This window comes from Desmodus rotundus, chromosome 3, assembly GCF_022682495.2.
Source record: "Desmodus rotundus isolate HL8 chromosome 3, HLdesRot8A.1, whole genome shotgun sequence".
Lineage (NCBI taxonomy): Eukaryota > Metazoa > Chordata > Mammalia > Chiroptera > Phyllostomidae > Desmodus > Desmodus rotundus.
Genome location: NC_071389.1, coordinates 146,944,736 through 146,966,301, shown reverse-complemented (window position 1 = coordinate 146,966,301; position 21,566 = coordinate 146,944,736).

The window sequence follows — 21,566 nt, the reverse complement described above, 5'->3', positions numbered from 1 at the left end:
TAACAATCATTCTTAACTACACACTTGTTTAGATTTTCTGACATGCAACTGTAGTTATTTAAAAAGAGGCTGATGCTTTTATAAGTCTAGAATAAGACATTGATTTGTTGTTATGACTTCTCTGGAAATGATTCCATCTATTTGCAAAACCACAGTTGAACTGAATCACTTTAAATAATATAAATAGGTATCATGAATAAGGTAAAGATTCAACTGTCCCTTAGAACTTGCTTTATTTTCCAGTAAATTTATGTTTATATGTCAATTAAGATGTGAAGTCAAAATTTATTTCACAACTCCAGAAAAGAGCTAAGGAATTGCCATACCTACGAGGGCGAACTGTCACCCATGCGCTCTAACAACTAAATGCATCTTCCTCCCCCTGTCCGCTCCTTCTGGTCTGCACAGAGCGTGCTTTCAGAGTTGAGCCCAAAGACTTCGAGTTGAGAATAGGAATTCTAGTTCTAGACACTCTACCTGACTGAATGCTCTGTGGGGACAGGGAGCACTACAGTTTTCTTTGCCTTTAGGTCCCCAGCACCAGCATAGTACTTGCCACATACTAAGTGCTGAATAAATATTTATTGAATGAAGACATGAATTAATGACAAAATAGGAGAAGGTAGTGATATTGGGCAGACTATGGAGTAGAGTGTCAAAACAGGGTCACTCAGATGTTTATGCCCCATTCCTAGCAGCAGATGCTGGGTCTGCTGGATGAGGCCCACAAGAAACATAAAATCCCCACCAGAGGGTGGAGCTGAGGCCCCAGATAGACTTCCTGCTTCTTGTGGTCTGGCTCAGTAACTGAGAGCAGACTGGTTTGTGGGTAGATTCAACAGTGAGCTGGAAAAGACAAAACAGAGGATTGGTTCAAAGTTCCTTCTGCCTTTACTAGAAGCAGAAGATTGAGGCGGGTCTCCTGCGGCTACTTTTCTATCTTCCCTTTAGCTCATTTCTGGACGAGGCTCCCCATTTGCTTCATGTTTCACACAAGCTGTACACACACAGACAGGTTGTAGCTGTAGGCACATCAGTCCCCTTTCTTCCATAAGTAGCTCAACACGTGCCTTTTACTGAGGTATTTGGGCATCTTCTTTAACCAGACTCTATAAACCTAGAGGCTGTTCAGCGCCATCACAGCTACCTGTTCCTGCAGTTTGTGGGCTCTCACTCTCTTGCTCAGGGGTTACATCTTATCTCATATTTGTATCCTCCATGTTGAACACAGTGCCCAGCAAAGGGTTGATACTCAAGAAACGCTTATTGAATGAATAAATAAATTCATGAGTGACACATGACTTGGACACATATTGACAAGTTCTATAAGGAAAGTGCTCGGCACTACGTGGTTCTGACATACAATGTTTTGCATGCCATCTACCAAAGTCTTTATTTTTTCCCAATTTTATTAAGAAATAGCTGACCTCCATCACTGTATAAGTTTAAGGCATACAGCATAATGGTTTGATTTACATGTATTGTAAACATATTGAAATAATTACAATAGATTTAGCTAACACCTATCTTTTCATTAGATACAATAAAAAGAAAGAAAAAAAGAAAAAAATTCTTCTTGTGGTGAGAACTCTTATTAACAACTTTCCTATACAGCATACAGCAGTGTTAGTTTTACTCATCGTGTTGTGCTTTATATTCCCCAGTGCTTAGAACTAGAAGTTTGAATCTTTTGACCTCCTCCCACCCTTTGTTTCTGTGAGTAACCACGAGTCTGATCTCTTTTTTTCTATGAGGTTCTTTTTGTTTTTGTTTTTAGATTCCACATATATGTAGGATAATGCAGTATTTATGTTTCTCTGACTTACGTCACTAGCATAATGCCTTCAAGGTCCATCCGTGTTGTTGTAAATGGTAAGATTTCCTCATTTTTAAAGGCATATATATATATATATATATATATATATATATATATATATATACATCTCACAAGTTTTTATCCATTCATGCACTGGTGGACAATGAGGTTGCTCCCAAGTCTGGGCTGTGGTAAACAATGTTGCCCTGAACATGGGGGTGCAGATGCCTTTTCCAGGTAGTGTTTCCATGTCCTTTGGCTATATTGCCAGAAATGGAATCACTGGGTCATATGGCAGTTCTATTTTTGAGGATTTTCCGTACTACTTTCATAGTGGCTGTGCCAATTTACAAGCCCACCAACAGCGTGCCAGGCTTCCCCTTTCTCCACATCCGTGCCAGTGTTTGTTATCCTGTGTCTTTTTGATGGTGGCCACTCTAACGGGTATGAGGTGATATCTCACTGTAGTTTTAATTTGCATTTCTCTAATGAATAGTGATGTTGAGCGACTTTTCATGTACCTACTGGCTTTTTGTGAACCTTCTTTGGAGAAATGTCTGTTCAGGTCCTTTGTCGATTTTCTTTTCTTTTACTATTGAGGTGTGTGAGTTTTTTATATATTTTGAATGTTAACCCCTTATTAGATATATGGTTTGCAAGTATATACTTTCCATTTTGTAGGCTTTGTTTTCACTTTGCTGATGGTTTCTTTGGCTGTGCAGAAGATTTTTAGTTTGCTGTAGTCCCACTTGTTCATTTGTTATTTTGTTGCTTGTGCTTTAGGTGTAATATCCAAAAGATTACTACCAAGACCCACGTCAAAGAGCTTTATTTCTCTGTTTTCTTCTGGGAGTTTAATAGTTTTAGGCCTTATATTTAAGCCTTTAATCCATTTTGTGTTACTTTTGGTGACTGGTGTAAGTTAGGGGTCAAGTTTCATTCTTTTACATGTCTGTTTTCATGCCAATATTATACTGTTTTGATGACTATAGTTTTATAGTATAGCTTGAAATCAGGAAGTATAATGTCTCCTGCTTTGTTCTTGTTCATGATTTCTCTAGCTAGTCAGGGTCTTTCATTGTTCCTTATAAATTTTAGGAGTGTTTTTTCTACTGCTTGTAAAAAAAATGCCATTGGAATCTATAGATGGCTTTTGATAATATTGACATGTTAACAATATTGATTCTTCCAATCCATGGAGAGAGGATACCTTCGCATTTCTTTTTGTGTTCTTTCATTTGCTTTACCAGTGTCTTGTACATTTCAGAGTAGAACTCTTTCACCTCCTTAGTTAAATTTATTCCTCAGTATTTTTGTTGTTTTCATGCCATTGTAAATGGGATTGCTTTCTTTTTCGGTGAATTTGTTGTTAGTGTATAGAAACACTACTGATTTTTGTACGTTAATTTTGTATACTGCAACATTACTGAATTCATTGACTAGATCTAACAGTTTCTTGGTGAGTCTTTAGAATTTTCTGTATATAAAATCATGTCATCTGTGAATAGAGATAATTTTTCTTCTTCCTTTCTGATTCTGATATATTTTCTTGTCTGATTGCTCTAACTAGGGATTATGGTACTATGTTGAATTAGAGTAGGAGAGTGAGTGCCCTTGTCAGAGTCTTTATTTTTAATCTATTCTTCATTTTATATTTCCTAAATAGAGTTCTCAGGACTTTTCACTTCTGGTATTTCATGTCTATGGACATATCATTTTGTGTTTGAATAAGGCAAGCACTTAAGGTGTTGACAACCATTTACATTTTTGAACTACAAATTTTAAATTAAATAGTGAAGATTTTGCACCTCATCTCAAGAAATAAAAATAAAAATCTTGAGAGAAAATCTTGAGTGAAAAAGTAGAATGGGCCACTGTGATTCTTTCAAAAATAAAAATATTGAAAATTTTTGTCAAAATGTATTCCCTTGACTTATAATGTTGAAATTATTATACAAAATGTTACTTGTATTATTATTGAAAAAGTTATATTTTTCAGTTAATTCAGCCTGGATAATGAATATGGATGGTTGAATTGCATGCTTGAATATGAAGCCTACTCTTGAGTATGAAATATAATGGTGAACAGGAATACCAGAGGTAATTGAAATGCCTCCGAATCTATACATCTAATTTTAATTTTTTCAGCATCTCACACTAAGCTTGTTAGCAAGTAGCAGGTGAGCAGAATGGATGGATTGGACTGATAACTTCTCTAGCCCCTGTTCACCTTCCCACAGAAGTCCCAATCTGTAGTACCAAGAGCCCTATTGCGGGAGGCATAAAGAGAAGCAGAGATTCTGGTTAATTCACAAGTTGCCCCATCAGCTCCTAGAATAATTGAGAGTCAGCTATAACAAATTTAGTTTCCCTATCAGGCACAAATAATGATGGGCATCAACTCTGTATTTTTTGTGTGTGTGTCTCAAAATCATCCTAAACCACAAAGATTTCTTTTCTATTACTTAAAAAATAATCACATAAAGAATAAACCTCTATCTTTTTTGGTCCCACATACCTTGTATTTTATCTAGAGAAATAAAAATCTTAAGAGCAGTTCAGCAAATGAACAAATAGAACATTTTTTCCCCTTCATTTCAGTGTGACACCTGAGATGAGTATATTTATCTTTTTATCTGACTTTTTTTTTGCATCTGAGAAATGAAAGAACTAGTTCTGATTCATTACTTGCATATGCATTGGAGATTTACAGCTCTGTCAGGAAAAAATTATATAATGAGTATTTGCAATTGGATGCTCCCCTTGCCTTCCATGGAGGAAAAATCCTTCGTTCTCTCTTGGCCTGAGACAGGGGCTCAGTTGTGCTAAATGAGGTGTGTGTGGTGGGAAGTGGGGAGGAGAATGGCACAGACCAAAAATAGGCCAGATAACTCTGTACTAGAAAGGAGAGGAGAGGGGAAGACAAAGAGATTCAAGGGCAGAGGCAGGGACAGAGGGAGAGGTGGAGAGAGAAGTGAATAAATATGGGGAGGGGTGAGTACGATGAACAGCTGCCAAGAGGTGAGGATGGACTTCAGAGGCTCCACAGTGCTCAGGTTGGACCCCAGGAAGCCCAGGTTTATGCAGGTTACACTGTTGAACACAGGGCTCAGCATCCATAAGAGTGTGACAATTTTCACAACTAAATATATACAAAATCATAATGACTTTGTTTTTTTCCCTCAGGTCTTTTCTGTAATGTATTTTGCATCATCTTTCATTCTCTTGAGCACAGCCAAAACAACGGTGACAGACACATTGTTTTTGTACCATACAGTTCTACTGAGGGTGAAATTTAATTTTTATAGTCTGGAATTGGAGTGGTTCCTCTCAGGAGCCCATAGATGTAATTTTCCCTTTAACATATTTTGTATATTTATACATTTTTATTAGTTGAGAAAGCTTCACTGGGAAAATGAGCTAAGTCATGGTCTGTACTCTGAGAATATTATTATGCATCAGTATTAATATGACTTTGATGCTCTACCAGTGTGAATATCTTTTCCATTTTTTTTCTTACAGAGACCAGTTTTTTTCAATTGTTCTTTTTTAAATTTATAATTATTTTATTGTTGTTCAAGTACAGTTGTCTGCATTTAACCCTCATCACTCCCCCCCACCCCTCCCCGAGCCATCCCCACCTCCCTCCTCTGATCCCATCCCCCTTGGTTTTGTCATGTGTCCTTTATAGTTGTTCTTGAAAAACCTTCCCCCCTTCCCCTCCATTATCCCCTCCCACCTCCCCTCTGGTTACTGTCAGATTGTTCTTAATTTCAATGTCTCTGGTTATATTTTGCTTGCTTGTTTGTTTTATCGATTAGGTTCCACTTATAGGTGAGATCATATGGTACTTGTCTTTCACCACTTGGCTTATTTCACTTAGCATAATGCTCTCCTGTTCCATCCATGCTGTCATGAAGGGTAGGAGCTCATTCTTTCTTTCTGCTGCATAATATTCCATCATGTAAATGTACCATAGTTTTTTGATCCATTCATTTACTGATCAACACTTAGGTTGCTTCCAGCACTTGGCTATTGTAAATTGTGCTGCTATGAACATTGGGGTGCACAGATTCTTATGGATCAGTGTTTCAGGGTTCTTAGGATATAATCTCAGCAGTGGATAGTATACATAGAAAATACTCTAGACTCCACCAGAAAACTACTTGACCTAATAAATGAATTTGGCAAAACAGCTGGATACAAAGTCAATACTCAGAAATCAAAGGCATTCCTGTATGCCAACAATGAAACATCAGAAGCAGAAATCAGGAAAGAAATCCCATTTGCTATAGCAACAAGAAAAATAAAGTACCTAGGAATAAACCTAACCAAGGAGGTAAAAGACCTGTACTCAGAAAACTACACAACACTGAAGAAAGAAATTAAGGAAGACACAAACAAATGGAAGCATGTACCATGCTCATGGATTGGAAGAATTATCATCATCGAAATGGTCATACTACCCAAAGCGATTTATAGATTCATAGCAATCCCTATTAAATTACCCATGACATATTTCACAGATATAGAACAAACATTTCAGAAATTTATATGGAACCATAAACAACCCTGAATAGCTGTAGCAATTTTGAGAAAGAAGAACAAAGCAGGAGGGATCACAATACCTGATATCAAACTGTATTACAAGGCCACTGTAATCAAAACAGCCTGGTACTGGCATAAAAACAGGCACATAGACCAATGGAACAGAACAGAGAGCCCAGAAATAAACCCAAGTCTCTATGGTCAATTAATATTTGACAAAGAGGACAGAAGCATAAAATGGAGTAAAAACAGCCTCTTCAACAAATGCTGTTGGGAGATCTGGACAGCTACATGTAAAAAAATGAAACTTGATCACCAACTGACACCATACACAAAAATAAATTCAAGGTGGATAAAAGACTTAAATATAAGTCGTAACACCATAAAAGTCCTAGAGGAAAACATGGGCAGGAGAATCTCAGATATTCCACGCAGTGATATTTTCAACTGTTCTTAATATCATTTTAAAAATATGTATCCTATTTTTAAATCCTTCTCTCCTTGTTAATTCTGTTTTATTCATTAGATATTTTTGCTCCTGCTGGTACCTCACTTTTCATAGGTTTTGTGCAATCTAGTAACTTTCCTCCAGCACAAAGCACAGGGCTTTGCATATGGCTGGTGTTCCTGTAGTGACTACATGTGGACTAGGAGAATTCCCCAGCTGGTTTTAGGGGACAGTGGGTACGATGGCGTCTTGATGTGTCAGCTTGGCTGGGCTAAACTATAGTCCTTAATTACTCAATCAAACACTAGTTTAGGTGCTATAATGAAGAGATCTTGCAGTTTACAGTCCCTAATAGGTTAACTTTAAGTTAATCAAAAGGAAAATTATCCTGGATGGGTCTAACCTAATCAGGTGAGCCTTTCCAAAGAGGCTTTCTCTGGGCTCAGATTCCAACAGTGGCTGCATCTACATTTGCGTTCTCTCTCTCTCTCTCTCTCTCTCATCTGGATCTCGGGGTTGCAGCCTATTATACGTTCCCCTTCTTGATGTGGACAGTAAGCTTCAGCCTGTGCCTGCGGGGCTCTAGCCTACTCATGGTCTTTCTTCCTGGCTGCCTGTGGACAGGAGCTTCAGCTGGTGTCCACGAGTAATAACTTGCTCACGTCTTCCCTTTTTGAAGTCGACCCTATAGACTTTGAACTTCTCTAACCAGTCCTCACAATTGCATAAACCAATTCCTTGTAACACACACACACGCACACACACACACATCACACACCCCTACTAGTTCTTCCTGGGTTGAACTGTGACTGATAGAGTAGGTGTCTGATTCCTCCTCTGCTAACTCCAATGACTCTCATGGAGTTTAGTTCTCATAAATCTTGGCCAGTTTGTTCCTGGAATTCTCAAAGTTTAAAATGCACCCACTTGAAGTATAATTTTAATAAACATATAGGCTTTGGACAAAGCAGTGTATCTTGGAAGTTCAATGTTGCCCATTTTACTTCAAATGTTTTCCTTTTTATTATCTAAAAATTTCCCTCTTTATTTTGATGAAAATAAAATAACTGAAAAGTTTTGAACATATTTGTCCTAGTTTCCCTCTCATGTGTCAGAATTCAGTGAGCATAGAAACTAACCATGGACCCAGGACAGAAAAGATCCAGGGCGATGGGCCTCCTTTCTTCTTTCTCTGTTGGAGCCATAGACAGCTAGTGAGAGGAGCCTGGCGTTGAAGGCTGGTGTTATGTGTGGGTGCTGAGCCAGGAGGGTAGTCATCACATGCTCTCATTTCTCAGGGGAGGCCAATGTCCTCTCCAGCCCCCTCGTCTGACCTGTGAAGAGTCAGGGATAAAGTGAAATGCACAAGGGCACATAATAAGGTCGCTAACCTGGGATGAGATGCAAAGTAAGGAATGTAGATATTGGAGAAAAAAAGGAGTTACAGATGGAACTATAAGGAACAGTGTCTTTCTGCCTGTTTGGCTTTTTTCCTTTCCTTCCTTCCCTCCCTCCCTTCCTTTTCTTTTTCCCTCCTCTTTTGGTTCCTTCTTTCCTTTCTCTTTTGCTCTCTTTCCTTTCATACAACAGTTATGGTGAAATAAAATAGTGATAAGAGGCATTAGGAAACACTTCTCATTGACAGGTCATTAGAATTGGAAGCTCAAGCCAGGCCTTGGTAGGGTGGGGCTGGGGATCAACAGTGGAGGAAAGGAAGCAAGAAGTAGACCATTTGATCCTGCTCTGATTAGGGGCTGGGTTAAAGGAATGTGCTTATCTGTATATCTGCTTTTGTCTTGGGAAGCTGGTACTAGGAATGCCTCTAAACCAGAAGCACCCTGCTGCAAGGAGCAGAACCACATTGGGGCCCAGATGGAGGTGGGGGAAAGCTTGCTGTTGTCCAGAGCTGTGTCAAAAGATAGAGAGAGTTGAGGACCACAGGAAGCCTAGCCCAGTTCACCAGGGCTGGAGGAAGGCGAGTTCAGGGACTAGGCCACAAAGTATGTTTTCCTGGAGCGTCTTCGTGGATGTGTGGCGGGGAAAATGTGAATGTTGGAGGTAAACTGGCCATGGTGCTGGAGGAAGTGGCTGCTATGGGGCCGTCATGAGAAAAAGATGGTCTTGCATTCAGGGACTGAGAACCCTGCTCGTCTTTTAGACACGCAACCAACAGAAAGGTGTCCTAATTCTGCAGGATAAGCTGGGACCACAGGAAAGCCTTTTCAAAGATGTCCTGTTTTACTTAGCCCTAATCCTCCAGCCTTTGCTTTATGGGAGCAAAGTAAATAGAGGACTAGACGATTATCTAGACTTCTTTGGAGGACCTATTTAATTTAGCTTGTGGTAAAGAATGATTCTGAGGAACATTATGCTAGAGCAGCAATTTTCAACCTTTTTCATCTCATGGCACACGGAAACTAATAACTAAAATTCTGAGGCACACCAAAAAATATATTTTCTGCCGATCTGACAAAAAATAGGTATGATTTTGATTCATTCACACCGGGTGGCTATTGTTGTGTTCTCTCTCTCTCTCTCTCTCTCTCTCTTTTTTTTCCATTTGACAATCTCAGAGAAAAGAGGTCAGTGCCCCTGACTACATATTCAGGTATTATATGTTTTAAAAATTCTTGTGGCACACCGGCTGAAAATTGCTGTGCCAGAGACTTTTAAGGAAGATTCAGGAGATTATCGAAATGTTCTATCTTAGATATGGCACAGGTTTGTAACACTTTTAAATCACTGTCGAGAAAACAAAAAGATGTGTTACTAGGTAGTGTTGAATGAAATACATAGAGCAAGATATTTTAATACTAATCTGTGTTTTACTTCCAGGAATGGCAAATGCTGGAACATTGTATTATGTACCCCCAAATTATAGTTTGTTATAAAATGGTCATATGCCCCATTGCCTTACGAGAGAAATTTTATTTGAATTATTATGCATTTCTAAATCTCATGAATGATTGGTAGGAGGTGCAGTCCTTTGTAACACAAAGAGCTGCTGACTAGAATTACAGCTCCCATTCAAAGCGTGTAAGTGAAATAATTTTGTTTCAATAGTCATATCCTAAGGGCAAATGGGTCATAGGAGGTGATTAAATTGAAAACATGACCCAGTAATAATCACGACATATCTATCCCCTGTGGATGACCTCAGTTTTTTTCCTCAGGACTTGAGCTTTCTCAGACATTGACCGTTATACCAAGATATGCTGATACCAATAACAGGGTGATTAAATATGCCATTAGTTTCTTCACCATAAAAGTATCCTCAGCCCAAGAAACATGTTGGTATTCTTTTCTAAATTAAAATATACAGAGGGCAAAAAGATTAGATGGATGTAGCATACACTTTGATGGCAAGAAAAATACCATAGATCAGCAACAATGAGCTTTTGGAGTAAAAACACAATTGCAGCAATGATAAAAACAATGATTTGCAAAGTTACAGGGCATATGTTTGAATCAGAACAGCTCTTCACACAGAAAATAATGGAAACATTATGAATGTTTACTTAAAGCAGTTATTCTGACCCAATACTACTGAACAATTGGCAAAAATGAGAATGTATGTTTGAGTTCATAAAACGAATATTCTTCTTCAGGGAATTATGTGCCTTTAGAGCAATGTGACTTGCTGTAGGCTGCTTATTTCTAATGTAGTTTTGGAGTTTCCTTGGCTTGGGCCACAATGGCACTCTCAATTCTTGATGTGAAGGTTTATATCGACATTAACTCCTCTCCATGCAGCTGGTAGAAGAGGAACGCCTCTCCTGACAGACTTGGCTGGCTGATTTGCATAGCTGTCCTGTGTGTTAATGGTGCACTACGACCTTGTGTGCTTTTTAGGGTCAGTGCAGGTGTGGAAAGAGGAACAAGAGCAGGAGCAAGACCTGAATAGAGAGGCAAGCACAGGGCTGCCTATCTGGAGATGGCCATTCAGATAAATGGGGAAACACAACACGTGGGATGTGTCAGAATTAAGTCACAGTGATGGAAGAGAAAGACAGGGGAGCTACATTGGGAAGAGATGGTGGTGTAATGGAAGTTTAGAAATGTCCATCAGGCCAAGAAGGAAGCCATGAACACATTTGTAAAAGTGTGTGCTCAGGTGTGTTTTACATGTACATTTATTGCATGAAGATTTAGTCTTGTATTTTGAATCATTTTATTGTCCTAGAAGGTGAATCTCCCCTTTTCCCGAAAGACTCCTGATATTTTGATTTAAGCTTTGTTGGCCTTTGGAAGAAGAACCTGGAGTGAGAGGAGAGGGTGAGATGTGATGATAGAGTACTGATGGTGAGGCAGTGTGGGGCAGGGTGCCAACCACACCTGCTTCTTCACCCTTGTGCTTGGAGTTGTTTCTAGTCAACCCTGTCCAGAGACTTCTGACATAGCTTCCCCAATACTTGCTGCACCCATTTGGGCCACTCACAATTAGCTGTTTTGGAAAGCAGCCCCTCTTTTTCATTCTATACCATTCTTACAGCAGGACAAAAAATTTTGTAGCATCCACTCCTTACTCACCCATTCGGCCATGAAATTCTTTCCACAAAGCAGAACGGAAGAGTTGCTTAATTCAAACTGTTTGTTGAATGAATAAATGGATGAATGAATGAATGGCTTATCTTCTTCCTGCTCATTGTATTTAGCTTTTCCCCAACTTTTGTTCTAAGGTTTCTTCCCCACGTTTTTCCTCTGAGGATCTCTTCTTCTTCCCTGTGTTGAACTTTATAGTACCACATGTATGATCCCCAGTTATATTCTTCAGAATCGTTCTCTGAGACTTCAGATCTGAATTTCTAATTGTTTGTTGTATGGCCTAAAAGGTTATTTTTTAAAAAAGAATTGTGATTTGTTACCATTTTCTTTTTGTTTTTATTTTTTAAAAAGATTTTACTTATTTATTTAGAGAGAGGGAAGGAAGCAAGAAAGAGAGGAAGAGACATCGATATGTGAGAGATATATTGATTGGTTGTCTCTTGCGTGCCCCCAACTGGGGACCTGGCCTGCAACCCAGGCATGTGCCCTGACTGGGAATCAAACCGGTGACCTTTTGGTTCTCAGGCTGGCCTCAATCCAGTGAGCCACACCAGCCAGGGCTGGCCTAAAAGTTTTTAAAACTCAACATGTCCACATGGAATTAAGTGCCTTCCTTAAGTCTGATCTTTCTTCTTTTTTTGTCCTGTATCTTAAACTTCATGATTTTACTTTCCCCTTTATTCACCCAATCTAGAACTTACGTTGTTGTCTCCTTACTTCCTGCTTCCAGTTAGTCAGGAGACCACATTCAGTTAACCTCTTCAGGATTTCTTGATTCATTCCCTCTTTGCCATTCCTGTGGATACTGCCCTAGTTCAGAACCTCATTATATCTACTTATAATTATATCATAACCTCATTATGTCATTTGAATTGCTTTCTAAAACATCCGTGGCCATGTCACCTCCCACCTGAAGTGCTTAGCAGAGAAGCATTAAGGTAGAACTTGTCTCTGGCCCTCTGACTCTCTGCAAGTTCCAAAAGAACCTGCTCTCTAAGGGTGAATCAGGCTTTTCATTTGAAGATGTTCTATAAAATGTACAGCTGAAAAATCCTTTACAAATTCAGTGTATCCTAGACATGGAAATGCTTCTGACTTGATTCAACAATGACCTAATTGTCTTGGTGAGAGCTATTTATATGTTGGAAAGAATTCCTTCAGGTCTTCTCCTTCCCATAATGAATTTTTTAAGGACAACATTCAAAAATCGAGGTCGGCCCATAAAGGCATCATTTACCATAGTAGCAGATAAAGGTTGTACCCAGGTTGATTGTGAAGTTTAACAATTTTTTTCATGTAAAAACTAGTTAAAGTTAATTTCATTAAAGATTACAACACATATAATACAGAAAGGCCTAGTGACATTTATTCTTCCTCTAGCAGTACCCATAAATGACTGAATGGTGGTCCTAAGGCCCTGGGTGCAACAGAAGGGGTTTCTAGACCATCGGGCTATCTCCTTCTGCTTTTATAATGTGTGATGCTTTTTGTCTATTCTTCTCCATCGTCACCTTGGTACCCTTTGCTTCACTGACATTCTCTCCTTTATAGAGCTTCCTAGCACAAATTAGCTTTCAAAACATTTTGTTTCAATAAATTAAAATATTAAATTGCATTGTTTAGGGTTTTGAGTTATATGAATGTTTCTGTGTTTTAATTTTAAGGATATGATACACATATTCACAACTTAATTTCCGCAAGTCAGCCAGGCATCTCACCCCCAAACTGACAGTCATGAAAAAACGTTTGCTTTGTGCCTAGTAGAGAATAGACTTTCTTTTTTTTTTTTTAAATGAGAGGAGTTTTGATAAAGGGCTTATTTTTCTTTAGTAGTTGAAAATAGAAACTTAAAAATAGTAAGGCAATTGATTTTTAAAAGGAAGAAGTTGTAGGATTCTGAGCAGAGAAAGGTTAGTTCCTGCTGTACAATTTGGTGTCAGGTGTGTGAGGCACAGAAACAGGAATGTTTGTAAAGTTTCCTCAAGCACTTGAGAGCCCCCAGGTGGAGTGCGATTGAGGAGGCAAAACAGCAGGCCGCCGCCTCTGCCCTTCGTTAAGCACGTAGAACTGCCTCTGCTTAGTCCAAGGCATGAGGATGCATGTCTTTGTCTCCCAGAATCATGGCTGTTGATGCTTGCAGACTCAGAAGATTACACACCTAATGAAGCTGAATTATGGATTTATCCCATTTTAAACATGTCACGTATCAAAACCTGATTTTATAAAACAAGAAAATTAAGTTAAGAATTTGCTTTAAAAAATGATTTACCATAACAGTATTTAAAATTTAAACTCCCCAACCATATTTCAAATGTGCTAGATTTACATAATTGCAATTACCCAGAACTCTCAGAACTTAGCATAGATTGGGGAGAATCTCTAGTAGTGCACGTGAACTTGTATGAGCCTGCTTCTGTGTAATAATGATCCTCACTTTTTGCTCGCATCTTGTAGCGCCTTTCCACCTGACTGGGCCATGTGACTTGGCTTTGGCCAGTTGCAAATGTGATGCAAGCAAGGGGTAAAAAAAATCTTGTGTGACTGGGTTTGTTCTCTTAACACCTTTGCTTTGTCATGAGAATGAGTACAAGCTAGCTGGCTGGAATGATAGAAGACACACGAGGCATGGCCAAGTTGACCCAATTAGATAAGCTGAGGCCACCCAAGATCAGCCAGCCCCCAGACATGAGCAGGAGAGCCACGCAGCAGGCACAGCCAAGCCTGATTGAACTCAGCCTGAATCAACTGAACCCCACAGGCTCATGAGCTAAACAGATGTTTATTATTGTCTGCCACTGAGAATTTGTGGTTGTTATGCAGCATTAATAGGGCAATAGATAATCAATATGGCAAAGTTTGTGTTACTAACCGTGTTTTTATAGATGAGGAAAATGAAGTTCAGAAATGTTAATTAATGTACCTAAAGTCACACAAGTCAGTGGCTAGGCCAGGACTTAGTCCAAGCCCTCCTGCCTCCTCCCAAATTACAATGAGTGAGGAGTACAGCCAGGGAGGTGACATGATAAGTTTATAATCTTTAAAATAGGGAGCTTAGGCTCCCCTTGGCCCCACTGCTGATATATTAAAAACATGGTCAAACATGAAAAGAAACCTAGTAGTAGATTGGTTTTGAGGAAAGTAAAGCCATTAAAAATGTACTTTTTGCATTTATTAAATTTGTTTTTCCCTTTATATATTTTAAGCTGAAATTGCTCTTCACTCAAGTACCTGTCCCTTTCTATTTATATGATATATGCCATGAAGACTATGTAAACTCTTATCTTTCTTAGACAAACAAATAAAAACATTATATAGTTTTCTATGTTGACATAAATGAGCAGATTAGGCATAAGTATGAGATTCAGCATATCTCTATTTCCTCAGCATAAAAAAATAGTGCATTTGACCATTTTTTGTGTGTTTTAGTATACTTTTGTCAACAATCTTTTATTATGTAAAAAAACCCCATTTCTACTCCTTATAGAAGTTTTAAAATCATTTCACAGCTGAGTGGAACCCTAAACAGAGCTATCTTAGTGTAATGAAGCAGAAAACGATTGCTTCTTAACAAGACTGGTATATAGTGACAAACAGCTCATAAAAATCCCATCTGCCACAAAATGCCCCTATTTTAGTTGTCTTGGTATCTAAATAGCATATTTCCTATTTCTTTTCAGAAGCAACACAGGAAATATAAAGCCTTCCCCACCATTAACTTGTCCTCTGACAGGAAAATACTTGGCCCTTAATGTACCGACACGGCTCACTCACAGGGCTGCACATGCCTGAGGACCCCTGTTAGACTCGTGGGGTTGGGCTGCCCCCTTCCACCATTCACTACGGGCTCCACCACGGCCGTACAGTAATGCCACCCCGCATCTCATGTTTTAACAATGGAGAAGGGCCTGTGTACCAATCGGCTTTAGGTGTTGTTTAGTAAAAACAACATAGCTCCAGGGTTCTCAGAGCTAAGAAATGGGGCCATTTTCTTTTGAAACACTTAAGCTCAAATAACTTGATAACATTAAAAATGAAATTTTAGTGTGTTTTCTAAAACAGAACCATTTACCTTTGTACAGAAAATAATTGTGCTAGAACTTTCAACAACTTTTCAAAGTGCCATATATCTATAGGTGGTCTAGTATGACTTTTAAGATGTAAATACATTGCTTTGTGAAAGTAATAAACCAACTCCTTCAGTTAGGACATAAAGTATAATATATACTAACTTATTCAAAGACATTTACTTTTTTTTAATATATTTATTGATTATGCTATTACAGTTGTCCCATTTCCCCCCCCACTCCACTCCATCCTGCCCACCCCCCTCCCTCCCACATTCCCCCCCCCCCCATAGTTCATGTCCATGGGTCATACTTATAAGTTCTTTGGCCTCTACATTTCCTACACTATTTTTACCCTCCCCCTGTCTATTTTCCACCTATCATCTATGCTACTTATTCTCTGTACCTTTACCCCCCTCTCCCCCTCACACTCCCTTATTGACAACCCTCATGTTCTAGTTGTTTGCCTAGTTTGCTCTCGTTTTTGTTTTAGGTGTGGTCATTAATAACTGTGAGTTTGCTGTCATTTTTACTGTTCCTATTTTTGATCTTCTTTTTCTTAGGTAACTCCCTTTAACATTTCATATAATAAGGGCTTGGTGATGATGAGCTTCTTCAACTTGACCTTATCTGAGAAGCACTTTATCTTCCCTTCCATTCTAAATGATAGCTTTGCTGGATACAGTAATCTTGGATGTGGGTCCTTGCGTTTAATCTTGGGTAATGTAATTATGATGTGCCTTGGTGTGTTCCTCCTTGGGTCCAGCTTCTTTGGGACTCTCTGAGCTTCCTGGACTTCCCAGAAGTCTATTTCCTTTGCCAGATCGGGGAAGTTCTCCATTATTTGTTCAAATAAGTTTTCAATTTTTTGTTCTTCCTCTTCTCCTTCTGGCACCCCTATAATTCGGATGTTGGAACGTTTCAAGGTGTCCTGGAGGTTCCTAAGCCTCTCCTCATTTTTCCAAGTTCTTGTTTCTTCATTCTTTTCTGGTTGGATGTTTGTTTCTTCCTTCTGGTCCATACCATTGATTTGAGTCCCAGTTTCCTTTGCATCACTATTGGTTCCCTGTACATTTTCCTTTGTTTCTCTTAGCATAGGCTTCATTTTTTCATCTGGTTTTCGAACAGATTCAACCAAGTCTGTGAGCATATTGGTAACCAGTGCTTTGAACTGTGCATCCGATAGGTTGGCTATCTCTTCCTCGCTTAGTTGTATTTTTTCTGGAGCTTTGAAGTGTTCTGTCATTTGGGCCATTTTTTTTGTTTGTTTGTTTGTCTTGGCGTCTGTTACTTTAAGGGGCGGAGCCTTAGGTGTTCACCGGGGCGGGGTAATGCTGGTCGCTGCGCTGTGACGCTGTACGTGGGGGAGGGGCCGAGTGGGAGCAATGGCGCCCGCCTCACTCTCCTCCAGATTTCAATCTTCCACTCTGATACCCACAATCAAACTGGGCCACTCTGGTGCTGGTTCCCGAGTAAGTGGGCCTGTGCATACTCTAGGCCCCTGTGGGTCTCCCCAACAACCTCTCCCGTAAGGCTGGGAGTCTCTCCTGCCACCCCAACCCCCAGGGGTGCTTTCAATCAGAGGTTTGAGGCTTTATTTCCCCGAGCTGGAGCCCTGGGTTGCGCAGCGGTCTGCTTCGCTGCCCGCCGTTCGTCCGGTTTATCTGTGGGCGAATGTGGTGCCGCAAGGTGCTACCCGCCACTCTGAGTCCGGCCCTCTGGGTTTATCTGTGCAAATGTGGGACCGCAGGGTCTGCTAGTGCTCGGACTGCCTGCGCCATTTGCCCCACACTCCGCCAGTCTCAGTCCCGCCACAGCCACAGGAGTCCTCTCCACCCCGGTGCCCGTCTCCGCCCCTCCTACCAGTCTGGATGAATGATTATTTTCTGTTTCCTTGGTGTCAGTCCCCCTTGCTGTTCGATTCTCTGTCAGTTCTGGTTGTGCGAGGAGGCGCAGTGTGTCTACCTACGCCACCATCTTGGTTCCGATCCAAAGACATTTACTTTTAAAGGAAGCTGGGAATTTTTCTTGGAAAGGGTCAATGAACACTGATATTTAAATACATTTAACTTTCAAGTAGAATGTAGTGGAGTTCTGTGGTTTGAAGATATGACTAGCTTTCGTGAATTGGCTGTAACTCATCTTACTTGGTATGAGGTGGAATTTTATTTTAAATGATATCGCACACTTGATTTCTATTGACTGGTTATTGTGCCACTGACTCTTGCGTAATCTCCATTATGCTTACAGAGAATCTCTGGGGGGATGGATATAGTATCTCTTCTCTGTAATACAGAGGGAGGGAGGGAGGCTGGGAGAAGTGGCGGTCTCACTGAGGTCAGGCAGCTGGTCAGTGGCGGAACTCCTGGTGGCCCTGTGGAGACAACACCCTGTGGAGCTCTGGCTTTCCAGGAGGTCTGGGCAGAATCCAAGACAGACTGAGTTGTGAGGCTCTAGGATGGGGACCATTTTCCCTCACGTGCCTCCCTGGTGCAGACCCCTCCATTCACACAGCCATAGCTTGGCCTACTCAGGCCTGATGAACTTTGCTGGCCTTACCCTGAAGACTACCTGAGACTATTTCTTTCCGGGCACTGTTGTTAGCATTGGCAGTAAAAGGCTAACTAAGCAGGAAAGGTACCTGCTCTCATGAAGCTAACAACTTACTGGGAGGAGGGAAATGATAAACAAACATGATGAGGGAAACGATAAGGGCTATGAAATGGAGAGTGAGCAGGTGATGGTGAGGAGGGAAGGCTGCCGCTTCACACAGAATATAGTCAAGGAAAGCCTCTCAGAGGTAACAGCGAACTGAGACCAATGGAGGAGCTTGCCCTGTGTAGTGCCCAGGGTGGCATGTCCAGGTGAAAGAGAAAACACCAAACAATGTGTTAAGAATTGATCAATATGTATAAAAGAGCCAAAGAATGCCAGTCCCAGGAGAGACTGGTCATCATCTGCTCCCCCACCCCCTGTTTTAGGCATGATCAAGTCCACCCTGTTTCACACTGCATATGGAAAAACCAAGGCTGCATTCTTAGTCAGAGGTGGGGCCAGGAGCCGAACCACGTGTCCTGAGGTGGAACTCCGCTTCTCCTTCCGTGGCACCACAACGCCACCACTGCTGTCCTTTCCTGGTCACCTCCTCTGTGCGCAGCACTGCGTTAAACACGCACCTCCACTTTCTCACCTACACTTCATAGTACCTTATGAATTTAGCATTATCCTGCCTCTTTTAATTCTTAGCAAACAAAGGCTTGAAGAAGTTTAGTAACTTGTCACATAGTCTAGTAAGTGTCAGAGCTTGAATTTGATGCTTGTTCTCTTCAACTTCAAAGTCGGAGCCTTTTACTACAGGACTATGCAGTCTAGTTCAGGCACTTAACGCGTATCTCTAAACTTAGGAAGTTATGTTACACATTTTATATTTTATTAGGTGAAAAAGTGTGTCTAGAAATAACTTCAGATTGCCAAGTGGTAAGGTGTCGGTCTCGTAGAAATAACTTCAACTTTGTGGAGTAATCAGAGTGTGAAAAAAGTGACAATTGATTGAAGAAGGAAATATACAATGCAAAGAATTATTAAAATGAACTTTTTACAATAGGTCTAGCTACTAAATAGTTAAAGGAGGCCAAATTGTAGAATACAAGTATATCAATTCTGTTCAGTATAGTACATATTTTGATACAGAATATTGAGTTAGCCTTGCCACAATAATTATACTATAACTTCTAAAATAAATGCTATGCACACTGAAAAAGAGAACAAGTTATGAGAGGACTATGGTATGAATATAAATGGGTGGGGGGAGTGCTCGTTGGAAAGGAATGAACACGGGTAAAAGACACTTATTTTTCCAAGAAGCACCACATGTCCACCCAAATATATGCAGCTATTCCACATGTGATGTTTCTTATTTTCTTTAAAAGAAAGGAGAGGTATTTTGATACACAGAGCTCTAATTCCCACTAAAGATAGTCTCTTTTGCTATAAGAATCTGGCCTATTTTTTTAAAATTTGCTTGCAGATTTTAGCTGTAATAGTAGCTGCCTTGGAGGAAAGAATGAGCAGCTGCAGGCCTCTATGATTTTAATGATATAATGGTAAATGATCCACGATGTATCCGTGTCTTTTGATATGTTCCAACCTCAGGCTTTATTCCAGTTGTTTACAAGGGAAAGTGTCATAGACCCAGACTGTTCAAACATGAGGCGTTAGTCAATACCTCCACTAATCACGGCAGTTCGTGTGATAACAGCGCTGGCTGCTCAGAAATCCTCACAGTTCAGAAGCCTGTGTTTATAGCCTCTGTGTCAGAGAACATGACAGATCTTTCCAGATTTCCTTTCCAGTCACTTCCACCCCCAAGTGCCCCTTTCCCTCCTTCCTTTTCAGTGTGTGAAGGCATATTGTTCTAATTTCCTTTGTAATGAACACGAGACCGTAGAATATTCAAACCATTCTTCTAAAGAAATAAGGGCCATCAGATTTTCCTCCCAGTTCCCTTCCTCTGTCTGCTGTCTTCCATTCGAGTCTGATTCTAGTGTCATCTACTGCTGGAGATGACAGGTCAGTTTGGAAATGCAAATTCTCTTTCAGATGCTGTCATTCTTTATCTTTATGGGTTTCTTTGGTGATGCAAAGAGAAAGACAATGATAGTTCGTATTCTACAACTCAATGTGTTATAGGGGAAAGAAGCATATCAACGTATTACATCTCTTATTGGCCCCAAATATTATTAATTGCCTTATTATATTGCAATACTCTTATGGTATATTTCTGCCCAAGTTACATGAGTGAGGCAGAAAAACATTCAAGTGAGAAAAAGTGAGGCTTATTTTACGACCACAGGTGTGGCTTTCTTGCATGCTCTATAAATGGCAAGAGTTTCCCTCACACGGTGGTAGAGATGTAAACTGACAGCAGGTGTTTCGGGTGTGTGGGAAAAGATGAAAAACAGATCACACTGAATTAATGAAATGCATTCTTGGCTTTGACACTTCTCTGACAGGAAGGAAGCAGAATTGAATGAATATAAACATTCTGACACATGCAAAATAAGGTGTACAGTGCTGTCTAAATTCTCACTTTCCCAGTCTTAGGGACTTCCGGGCCTCTGGCTGTGACACCTAACAGAAGTTCTTATTTCACTTAGGGTGAGGTCTATACAAATTCAGAAGTAAATGGCAGTAAGAAAACCACTAGAAGGCTGTTTTTAGGGGGGTTTTTTTGCTTCATAACTAGGCAATGGTTGTCTTGATAGAAAAAAAATTCAGCCTGCCTGGAGATGTTTAACAGCTTTAGGCTGTTTGAGCTGAATTCAAACAACTTGAGGTAGTAAGGTCTTTTTACCTTTCACTCCTTCTCTATTGGTGTTCCAATTAAGGATCTTAAAATTTTTACTTATTTATTTGTTTTAGAGAGGAGGGAAGGGAGGAAGAAAGAACTGGACTCGAACCAGTGACCTTTCATTTTGTGGGGCGATGCCCAACTGACTGAGCCACACCAGTTGGGGACCAAGTAACGACTTTTTAACCTTCTTGCTATTTACAATGGAATGTGCCGTCATTTTTCTTTTCCTCATGCCACCCCTTTCCTTTACAGAATGAAGGACAGATAAACAACCACTCAGAATTCAAATATAGGTGGCTGTCACGAGAGAATGTAAATCAAAGAAGGGAGGTGTCCCTTCCCAAGAGGGTCACTAAGTGGTGGGTTTGCTGCATAAATAGATGCAGAACAGCAGATAGTGAGCCACTTAAGACAAGCCCTATGGGAGCAGCTGGGAAGTTTCACATGACATTTAGTTTCAACTGGGAAAAATGCTAAAGCAGATAAAAATGTTTAGTTTAGCTTTCATTTTCTCTTTCCACAGACGAAGACGTGACCTGGTATGCTTGATGCTATTTAAGACTTAGGCAATGTCCATAGAGGTGACACTATGGAAAGGTATCACAGTCAAGGCTATTTGGATGCAAGCGACAGAAACTGACACTGGGTAAAAAGAGAATTTTTTGGGATGATGGAGCAGCAGGAATACTGGAAAGTTAAGTTCAGAGCAGGAAAAGGACTGAGGGTGCTCCAGGAATCCATGGAGCAGGAGCTCCTCTTTGGGCCCAGCAGAGAACTGCTGCCAGAATGAAC